Source organism: Macrobrachium nipponense, chromosome 7 (assembly GCF_015104395.2).
Source record: "Macrobrachium nipponense isolate FS-2020 chromosome 7, ASM1510439v2, whole genome shotgun sequence".
Classification (NCBI taxonomy): Eukaryota; Metazoa; Arthropoda; class Malacostraca; order Decapoda; family Palaemonidae; genus Macrobrachium; species Macrobrachium nipponense.
In genome coordinates this window covers 66,590,493-66,602,992 of record NC_061109.1, presented here as the reverse complement: position 1 = coordinate 66,602,992, position 12,500 = coordinate 66,590,493, and positions in this window count along the sequence as shown.

Genomic DNA, 12,500 nt, shown 5'->3' with positions numbered 1-12,500 from the left:
ATACGGCATCAGGCCAGAGTTTCCTCCATGAGGAATTCAAGGTTCGCCTCAAAACCTCCTGCCAAGCTTGGTCAATGAGTCGGATGCATATCACAACATTGAAATGCTCCTTCCAAAATTCACGCAAGGTGAGGTTGTGGTATCGGTGATGTCGAAACATCTCTTGAAAATATGTTTCGTATACAGCTTCTTAAAGTTCGATATCACTTGCTGGTCCATGGGATGGAGGAGATTGGTGGTGTTAGGCAGAAGATAAACAACCTTGATGAAGGAATACTCCGCTAGGATATCTTCCTCGAGGCCAGGAGGGTGGGCAGGGGCATTGTCCAAGACCAGCAGACATTTCAGAGGGAGGCACTTCTCTTCCAAAAATTTCTTCACTGTCGGTCCGAAACACAGGTTTGCCCACTCTGTGAACAAAAAGCTTTCGCATTAGCCCTCCACATCACTGGAAGCTTCTCCATAAGCACGTTGTGGGCCTTGAAGGCTCGAGGAGTCTCGGAATGATAGACCAGTAGGGGCTTCACCTTGCAATCTCCACTGGCGTTTGAACAAAGTGCGAGCGTAAGCCTGTCTTTATAGGCTTATGCCCGGGTAGCTTCTTCTCTTCCTCCGTGGTGTACATCCGACGAGGCATTTTTTTCCAAAAAAGGCCAGTCTCATCACAGTTGAAGACTTGCGAGAGCTGTAGCCTTCCTTGGTCATCATTCGTCGAACGTCTTTTAAAGGCTTCGGCCGCTTTCATGTCTGAGCTGCTAGCCTCCCCATACCACACCACCAAATGGGTGCCAGTCCGTTTATGGAATTTCATTTCTTGAACCACCCATGCGAAGCCTTGAACTCTGGGGTTGGCGTTGATGTCCCTTCTCCTCCATCGTCTTCGGCCTGGGCAATCTAATCGCCAAAAATAGCGCTGGCCTTGTGGGAAATTTAAGTCTCCATTATCGTATCGCCAGCGATTTCTTTGTCTTTTATCCAGACAAGAAGAAGCCTTTCCATCTCGTCGTGCAAGTGGGTCCTCTTGCTGGACAAAATAGTGACGCCCTTGGAAGGTGTAGCTGCTTTGATGGTATCCTTCTGCTTAAGGATGGTGCCTATTGACGAGGGATTTCGGTCGTATTCCTTGGCGATCACACTCAATCACATACCAGCTTCATACTCTTGATAATCTCCATCTTCGTTTCCAAAGAGAGCATCCTCTTCTTTCCGTGAATTTCAACTTTCTTGGGACCCATGACTACGTATATTTACTGTATGGTAATTTACGTATAAGTATGGAGTAAAGTTCTCACACAACACGATAAATTACATATATTACTACAACGAAATCACTAACGAATTTACGTTAATAAACGAAATCGTTAGAAGAACGAACGAATACTGCATGCGTACGATAACAATGCTGCTACCGAGTGGCCGAGGCACGCCGCTACGTAGTAGGTGCATGGTGGGGAAGGATGATGACCAATAGGAGAGAAGGATCTCATGGCGGTGACTAGCATCAGGAACCAATGGGAGAGCAGGAGGATGGTGGTGAGGCCTACTCAGTTGGCGGCGTGCGAGTTTTCAAAATTGTTATCGGTGGTCCGGGCGAATCTCAGACTTTACAGCAACAACCTTTCGTATCTTGAGCAATTTTCGTATGTAGATCCGTAAAATTTTTCGTATTAGCTTTCGTATCTCAGGGTATTTTGTAAGTTGAGCCTTTTGTATCTCGAGGTACCACTGTACATACATATATATATATATATATATATATATATATATATATATATATATATATATATATATATATATATATATATGTATATATATATATATATATACATATATGTATTATATATATATATATATATATATATATATATATATATATATATATATATATATATATATATATCTACATATATATTATATATATATATATATATATATATATATATATATATATATATATATATATATATATATATATATATATATATATATATATATATATATATATATATATATATATATATATATATACATATATATATATATATATATATATATATATATATATATATATATACTATATATATATATATATATATATATATATATATATATATATATATATATATATATATATATATATATATATATATATATATATATATATATATGTATATTTATATATATATATATATAATATATATATATATATATCATATATATATATATATATATGTATATATATATATATATATATATATATATATATATATATATATATATATATATATATATATATATATATATATATATATATATAACTGATACATAGCATCCTTATGAATACAACTCTAATGAAACGTAATTACTGGAAATTACAGAATCTATGATGCACATACTACCTATAGGCTTCATTTATTTATTCATTCATTTATGGCTGTCCTTTGTATTCTCTTCGTTCTGTAATCGTGCATCACATCAATTGCACCTTACATTTTCCATTTATTTATAAAGGAAAATAACGGTCTTGACCTCTCACTACAGTGTCTAAAGAACAGATTCTTGTTCTGCCGTAAATGGTCTCCTTTAGTCTTCAAACTGCACAACCCATTTACATTTTTTGTGAAAAAAATAAAAAATTAGCATTTGGACTTTTTCACTTTGTTGTGTCTGCAGAATCTGATTTTTGCTCTGTTTTCTACTTTAAGATATCTGCTGTAGTCTTAAAATTTCACCTTTTAAAAAACTTTGCTCTGAAAAACCTGTGTCCTACCGATTCGCATCAAGACATATCCGTTATTAACCTTTGGAATTAACATTTAATATCAGTGTTTCAAATAATTGATACCTATCAATGCAAATGTCATTTCATTCATGCATCGACATTGTGTCTTTATTCGGGATTCAGTTTTTCTCTTGTTCTTTATTTTTCATGTCGTATGATATTATCATATGTGTTGTAAACTAGCAATTTCTAATTTTTTTGTTTTGTTTTTAGAAGTCTTTTCTTCTTGAATACATTAATCTCTCTCTCTCTCTCTCTCCTCTCTCTCTCTCTCTTCTCACTCTCTCGCTCTCTCTCTCTCTCTCTCTCCTCTCTCTCTCTCTCTCTGTGTTCCTTGCATGAACACACACGCACATACACAAAAGTCTTAGTTTTGGCAAACGTTTCAAGGAGAGCGTTTAACTCAGATAATCGTCTCCGATATCTTCATAATTCCTCGATCAGGAATTCACGTAAATTTTGGAGAATGCATGCGTCCTCTTTAAACAACATTGAAAGGGTAAATCCAGTTCATCCAGATGTAAAGTAGGGAGGGGGGGAGGAAGTACAAACCTCGTCCTTCTTTCATTGCTGAGAAACACGGAATTGATACGCTTCTCCTTTAACCACAACAGAATTCAAAAGTTTTTGCTTAATTTATTTTTCATGTTAACAACTTAAATGGACTATTTCACAGGTTTGCTGAGGAATAAAAATTATGTGACCTTTCTTTATACTGAACTACAATAAACTTTCCTTTCTCTTCCAGGAATTTTATTTTTTATAACAAAGTCTTAAATTAGGAATATACTTACGTCAGCCTTTTAAAGTTTGTATGAATAAATTAAAATCTGCAGTGTTTTTTTAACTTCAAGAAATTGGTTACCTTTTGCTTTGTCTTTCTTTTCGTCAAAGTTAATATATTTTATATATTTTATTTAGTTTTCATGCTTTAAAATACTTTTATCTTACATTTAGTTATTCTAAGCAGAAGAAGGACTGTAACTGATTTCTCACCAAAATCTGGTCTTCATTTCTATTCTAATGGTTTCGGTAATCGTATATTATATTTTGTGATTTCCATATTTCCGGTAAATATTATTTTCTCTCTCCGCCATGCTTTGGAATTCTTTCTCATCCTCTGTTTCCTTGGCTCTTCACATTCCGTGTTACTTAGTGGGAAGTCCTTTCGTTTTTCTTCCCTTAATTTATCTTCCCGTCAAGACTGCCCTTAATAATAAGGGTAACAAGTTACCTTTCTTCCACCGCCCTCTGTATTTAAATGAAGGTTCAATGTCTACATTCATTATATCTTGTTTTTAATATTTATTTTTTTCATTCAATATTTAATCTCTATTGCTCCCAGAGTCTTGTTTCACGAGGACACTCATCATTTACCTGTCACATCAAGATGTCGATTTCTTTTTCTCCTTAATCTTACCTTCTTTTTTTTTTTTTTTTTTTTACTTGTTAAATTTTTACATCAGCGAAAATTATTGTTTAAAGTTAGAGGTCTTACTTTTATGAGGTCTTACAAATGTTAATGATAGCTCTCTCTCTCTCTCTCTCTCTCTCCTCTCTCTCTCTCTCTCTCTTTCGTAATGTTTATAAGAACTTGGATATCCTTGTAAGTTATTTGCAAGTGCAGATGTAAATATAAACGATCAAAGCAACCAATCTGATCGCAAGTCATATTTTTCAGGACAATATGTTGGTGATGAAAAATGTAAACTGTTTATTTTTAGTTTTGCACAAAAAAAGAGCACTTTGTTGATGTTATATGCAATGCTTTTCACTGAAACTTTCTCCATCGTTATATTCTTTAACTAATAAAACTTGGCCATGCCTTTAAGAGAAATCCACAAATATTTACCGTAAATGTGGCGGTGATACTATTCTGATAAATATTTATTGTATCTGACATGACCTGGAGTTATGCATCTAGTTTACTGAAGAGAGCATGAAAATGACTAGTTTTAATTATTCTCTCGCATTTAGAGCACTTCATGTGTTTTTAAAGTTTATCATTGTAAAAGAAAATTGCGAATGGTCTTTCCAATCTGTCACTTTCTTGTTGGAACCATATTCCCTTCGAAACAGTATTATTTACACACACACACACACACTCACACACACATATATGTATGTATATATATATATAGATATATATATATATATATATATATATATATATATATATATATATATATATATATATACATGCATACATACATACAACCCTTTCCACAGATAATCTTCAAAGACCTTTGAAATTCGGCTGTTTCAAAGGCTTCATTGTAAACGAAATTCTTCGTTTTCATTCTTTTTTTACTTCAATTGAATTTAAATGTTAGGTCTGTCATTTACATTCACTGCCAGTTTTGGCTGTAACCTTATTTTCCCTCTTTTGGTGGAATGAAGTTCCCCTCTTTTTCCTTAGTCAAGTTGACCGTATGCTTTTAAAAAATACTATTCTTTCGCGACATGTTACTGTATTTTTGTTGTTTGTATTTTATGATGCATATTGATTGGTCACAGTTTAACTACGATATGCTCCTAGATTCAATGGCTACCAGAAGTGAGTGATTCGATATTTTACAATCCTTCCTTTCATCAGTTTATTTATTTATTTATTATTTTCTGGTGGAGCCAATAATTGTGAAGTATATCCCGTCGAAACGACCCACGGAACAGAATCCTCTTGTATCTATCTATGAATGTTTTATTTGTGCATTTCTGTAGAATTAACAAGCCGGAAATACAGCAATACGAGATAAAATCGAGGAAGTTTGTTTTTGTTACGGAAGGTGACGGTAGAGTCATAAGTTGACGACCAGTAAGCTGAGTTCAGATGATGAGAAATCTCTCTGTTCAAAATGTGAGAACTCACTCAACCACTGGATTTCATCTTAAATTGACGTTTCTGCGTTTCTTTCAAACAAGAGGGAGGAGTGTGTTCGTGCATGAGTTAAAACACCACACACACACACAAAGTATGAGTAGAGAAAGGCAAAGATTTAAGGAGGAAATAATAGTCTTTAAGTCTCGAGTGGAGTGGGAGGTGAGTAACATAATAGCATTTCCTCTGTTTCCCTATTTCCTCCCTTTGTCTTGCCCAGTTTTCGAAAATGTTCCAGTAGCTGCAGCAGTTCACCTATGGGTACCGCAAATCTTGCTCAGAGAGAGAGAGAGAGAGAGAGAGAGAGAGGAGAGAGATAGAGAGAGAGAGTATAAACTTTCGCTTTCTAAATCAATTGTTTATTAGCAAAACTACATATTCTGAATGGACCCGTTTCTGTTATTTTCTTTTCCCTCACCCGCTTCAAACACCCTTTCCTCTAGTAGTAAATTTCCCTTTTTCATAACTTCAAAAACTTTCTACAATCCTGTCACGGCACTTTGCTTACCAATGCTTTCCCTTTGCCCTCTCCAATTATCATATCTTGACTGTTTTTTAGGTTTATCACCAGGTAGTCTGCTGTTGCATTACACCAAATTGTTATCTGGTTTCGTTCTCTTGTTTGAAAAATAGAGTAGAGAGGGAAGAAAACTACACTGGAGAAAAAAAATAAATCGTTGTCTATTGATTACTAATAGAAAGGAAATGGCTTATGCTGAGAGACAGGGCTGTTTTCCTGACAATTCACTTCTGTTTACCATGCTTCCATCTTCATAAAGTGTCGTAAGGGATTCTGATAACCAGTAATTTGTTTATTAGAATTCAAATGTAATTAAAATCTTATAGTGTCATTCATCTATCTGACGATCTATTACCTCCCTTCATATCAATAATATAATATAAAGGTTCTCTGTACTTCTTTTGAAGAAAATTCAGTTGACATCAATGACGCAAATGAAGAGTATTATTAACTTCTATAACCATTCAAAAATATAAAATAGAAATCAAGAATATCCTTACCATGCAGATGTAGTATATGCCAGTTTGTTATTTTTTATGAATTCTTTTTTAGCAACATCCACTTTCCTTCAGATTTTTTTTTTTCATAAATTACATCCTATACTAATAAACTGTTATCAAAGAGGAGTCGATACCTTTCCTGTAGTGATCCGATAATATCATGGCAGTCGGCCAAATTGTACGACTTCGAAAAATAGCCTTTATTATCACAACTCTCATCCAAACAAATTTTAATCATATTAAAATATTCTATATTAAATTCAGTTCCTCGATTTCATTTTCCAAAGGGAGTTTTTTCCATTGGTTGATATTTTTTACCTATATGACTGTAATTCTAGATGTTTTTTTTTTTTCACTTGGGAGACAAAGACAGTTGTCAGTAAGCAAAAAAAAAAAAAAATTGTTGTATTAAGAAAATTATTGGGTAATGAACGCTAGAAACGAACGTCGATGTTTATAACCACAAATTATTTTTGTACTGCCTACAACGTTCTTTCTCCCCACAGGACCTTCTTCATGCAACTTGATAGGAATCCGATGTTTAACAAGTTTTGTCAGCTGCCAAGTTACTGATTAAGTTCTAAGGTAAAGTAGACGGTTCCTTAGTTAAGCTCAAGGCACCAGATAAATTATAATTAGTCATTCCACACGTAGTTAATATATATTGCAATATTAGTTTGAACAGAAGATCAAGATGTAAGCTGGGCAAATATACATGTATTACATGCACGTCATTTTATCTATATCATTTTCGAAGAACAGCAAAAGCAAGACCTAGAAAAATACGCTTAATGCTTTGCGTCTTGTTGATAGTAATATATCGTATTTATTGAGGACTTCATTCACTCACCTATGGAATTTTATCCTGTTGGTCCTGGAATTGAAATGATTTCTGGAATATTTTGAAATAATCTAAAGGGCAGGTAAATAAAAATGCGGAAAAAGATGCAAAAACTCGTTGGAAGCATTGTAACCAACCACAGGTATTCACAGAGAGAGAGAGAGAGAGAGAGAGAGAGAGAGAGAGAGAGAGAGAGAGGGGGGGGGGGGTCCCTAGTTACTGAAAAATCAAATTCCCATGTCTCTGACTCCAAACCAAAATTGAAGGTGCTTGACTATCCCCGCAGCGGGAACAAGCGGTTAGTGGGAATCGCTTCCCATACAATCGAGTGGAGGCTGTTTACCCAGCGTAGAACTTTTGAATGTCCTTTGGAGAAACAGATACAAGAATATGCCGTCGTTTGGGAAGGGTCTTTTTTGGAATTTTTCGAGATCTTTTTATGCTTATGAATCGAATAAGCGCGATGCAAGTAAGAAATTTACCACACTGATTGTCTCTTGTTTGTTAGTTTTCCATGTGTTGTATTTTAACAGAAGTCTTTCACATTTACAGGTGTCCCTGAGCCCCCTTTCTGAACATCAACAGCAGTATTATGCAGTAAATAGGCCACGCTGTCGACCTTCTCAGTTCTTGAAGTCCTTTATTCCTCACACCGTTGGGCTGTGGAACAGCCTCCCAGAGGATGTTATGTAATTGGAACTTATGAAGGTCAAGCGATGATGCAATGAATTTCTACCCTAATGCAATTCTCCTTTTATTTTAATAATTTACTTGTATTTTTGTCTCTGTTTATTCAATAATGTATCAATTTATTTTTAAGATCTTTCAAGGCACGAATTTCAAGTCAATGGCTCACTTAGGCTTGTTCCATGTGGATAGTGTTCATCTTTTGAATAATAATAATAATAATAATAATATATAATAATAATAATAATAATAATAATAATAATAATAATAATAATAATAATATAATAATTATAATAATAATAGAATGCCTGAAAATATATGGGGCAGAGGAAAATACCATCAGCTTCCTCAAAAATACAATGCGCAACTGAATACAATACTTACAAGCTCTGGAATAAGACTAGCAGAGGTTAATATCAGGAGAGGATCTTCCAGGGCGACTCACTGTCCCCACTACTCTTCGTAGTAGCCATGATTCCCATGACAAAATACTACAGAAGATGGATGCCGGGTACCAACTCAAGAAAAGAGGCAACAGAATCAACCATCTGATGTTCATGGACGACATCAAGCTGTATGGTAAGAGCATCAATGAAATAGATACCCTAATCCAGACTGTAAGGATTGTATCTGGGGACATCAGGATGGAGTTTGGAATAGAAAAATGTGCCTTAGTCAACATACAAAAAGGCAAAGTAACGAGAACTGAAGGGATAAAGCTACCAGATGGAGCAACATCAAACACATAGATGAGACAGGATACAAATACCTGGGAATAATGGAAGGAGGAGATATAAAACACCAAGAGATGAAGGACACGATCAGGAAAGAATATATGCAGAGACTCAAGGCGATACTCAAGTCAAAAACTCAATGCCGGAAATATGATAAAAGCCATTAAAACACATGGGGGCAGTGCCCCAGTAATCAGATACAGCGCCCCAGGAATAGTGGAATGGACGAAGGGCAGAACTCCGCAGCATAGATCAGAAAACCAGGAAACATATGACAATACACAAAGCACTACACCCAAGAGCAAATACGGACAGACTATACATAACACGAAAGGAAGGAGGAGAGACTACTAAGTATAGAGGATTGCGTCAACATCGAAAACAGAGCACTGGGGCAATATCTGAAAACCAGTGAAGACGAGTGGCTAAAGAGTGCATGGGAAGAAGGACTAATAAAAGCAGACGAAGACCCAGAAATATACAGAGACAGGAGAAAGACAGAAAGAACAGAGGACTGGCACAACAAACCAATGCACGGACAATACATGAGACAGACTAAAGAACTAGCCAGCGATGACACATGGCAATGGCTACAGAGGGGAGAGCTAAAGAAGGAAACTGAAGGAATGATAACAGCGGCACAAGATCAGGCCCTAAGAACCAGATATGTTTCAAAGTACGATAGACGGAAATAACATCTCTCCCATATGTAGGAAGTGCAATACGAAAAGTGAAACCATAAACCACATAGCAAGTGAATGCCCGGCACTTGCACAGAACCAGTACAAAAAGAGGCATGATTCAGTAGCAAAAGCCCTCCACTGGAGCCTGTGTAAGAAACATCAGCTACCTTGCAGTAATAAGTGGTACGACACCAAACTGAAGGAGTGATAGAAAACGATCAGGCAAAGATCCTCTGGGACTAATGGTATCAGAACGGATAGGGTGATACGCGCAACAGACCAGACGTGACGTTGATTGACAAGGTCAAGAAGAAAGTATCACTCATTGATGTCGCAATACCATGGGGCACCAGAGTTGAAAGAAAAGAAAGAGGGATAAAAACTTGGATAAAGTATCAAGATCTGAAAATAGAAAATAAGAAGGATATGGGATATGCCAGTGGAAATCGTACCCATAATCATAGGAGCACTAGGCACGATCCCAAGATCCCTGAAAAGGAATCTAGAAAAACTAGAGGCTGAAGTAGCTCCAGGACTCATGCAGAAGAGTGTGATCCTAGAAACGGCACACATAGTAAGAAGAGTGATGGACTCCTAAGGAGGCAGGATGCAACCCGGAACCCCACACTATAAATACCACCCAGTCGAATTGGAGGACTGTGATAGAGCAAAAAAAAAAAAAAAAAAAAAATAGTAATAATAATAATAAAATAATAATAATAATAATAATAAATTAATATATATATATATATATATATATATATATATATATATATATATATATATATATATATATATATATATGTGTGTGTGTGTGTGTGTGTGTGTGTGTGTGTGTGTGTGTATTATATACCTGTCTTCTCTTACCCGGGTACTATCAGATATTTCAAGCTCTTTCAGATGTAAATGATGTACCACACTAACTAGAAATTCCCATATCATGCATCAAATTTCAATCGTTATGATATTCGTATCATATCCATGAATATTACAAATACTTTAAAAATTTATAAAGCCACAGAAAAACCATATTTCGAATTTTGTGATAAGGCTTTTTTTCCTTTTTACTTTTAATTCAGGACGAAAACCCTGACTTCCCTTCTCGAAGTGGTGGAAATTATGAGCTGCAAGTCCATCATATTTGTGGCAGATTCTTAAAAGAGTCAGCTTGATATGGGTTGGGAAATTGGAAAACGAAATGGTTTCAATTTTAGGAAAGGGGAAAAGATGAAATGGCTTTGTGAAATACCGATACTCTTCCTCTGAGGCCACAATTCCATAATTCTATTGTTTGGTTAAAAGGGCAGCTTCCGGTACGAAAGACAATCGCAATTTCTTTTACAATGATAAACTTTAACAACACATGAAGTGCTCTAAATGCGAGAGAATAATTAAAACTAGTCATTTTCATGCTCTCTTCAGTAAACTAGATGCATAACTCCAGGTCATGTCAGATACAATAAATATTTTATCAGAATAGTATTCACCGCCACATTTACGGTAAATATTTGTGGATTTCTCTTAAAGGCATGGCAATTTTGTTAGTTGAAAGAAATACGATGGAGAAAGTTCAGTGAAAAGCATTACATTAATAAACATCAAAGTGCTCTTTTTTTTTGTGCAAACTAAAAATAAACAGTTTACATTTTTCATCACCGACATATTGTCCTGAAAAATATGACTTGCGATTAGATTGGTTGCTTAGATCGTTTATATTTATATCTGCACTTGCAAATAACTTACAAGGATATCCAAGTTCTTATAAACATTACGAAAGAGAGAGAGAGAGAGAGAGAGAGAGAGAGAGAGAGAGAGAGAGAGAGAGAGAGAGAGAGAGAGAGAGCTATCATTAACATTTGTAAGACCTCATAAAAGTAAGACCTCTAACTTTAAACAATAATTTTCGCTGATGTAAAAATTTAACAAGTAAAACAAAATAAATAAATAAATAAAAAAAAAGAGGTAAGATTAAGGAGAAAAAGAAATCGACATCTTGATGTGACAGGTAAAAGATAAGTGTCCTCGTGAAACAATACTCTGGGAGCAGTAGAGATTAAATATTGAATGAAAAAATAAATATTAAAAACAAGATGTAATGAATGTAGACATTGAACCTTCATTTAATACAGAGGGCGGTGGAAGAGGTAACTTGTTACCCTTATTAAGGGCAGTCTTGACGGGAAGATAAATTAAGGGAAGAAAAACGAAAAGGACTTCCCACTAAGTAACACGGAATGGGAAGAGCCAAGGAAAACAGAGGATGAGAAAGAATTCCAAAGTATGGCCGGAGAGAGAAAATAATATTTACCGGAAATATGGAAATCACAAAATATAATATACGATTACAGAAACCATTAGAATAGAAATGAAGACCAGATTTTGGTGAGAAAATCAGTTACAGTCCTTCTTCTGCTTAGAATAACTAAATGTAAGTAAAAGTATTTTAAAGCATGAAAACTAAATAAAATATATAAAAATATAATTAACTTTGACGAAAAACAAAGAAAGACAAAGCAAAAGGTGATCAATTTCTTGAAGTTAAAAAACACTGCAGATTTTTAATTTATTCATACAAACTTTAAAAGGCTGACGTGAGTATATTCCTAATTTAAGACTTTGTTATAAAAAATAAAATTCCTGGAAGAGAAAGGAAAGTTTATTGTAGTTCATTATAAAGAAAGGTCACAGAATTTTTATTCTTCAGCAAACCTGTGAAAATAGTCTATTTAAGTGTTAACATGAAAATAAATTAAGCAAAAACTTTTGAATTCTGTTGTGGTTAAAGGAGAAGCGTATAAATCCAGTGTTTCTCAGCAATGAAAGAAGGACGAGGTTTGTACTTCCTCCCCCCTCCCTACTTTATTTTTATCTGGAT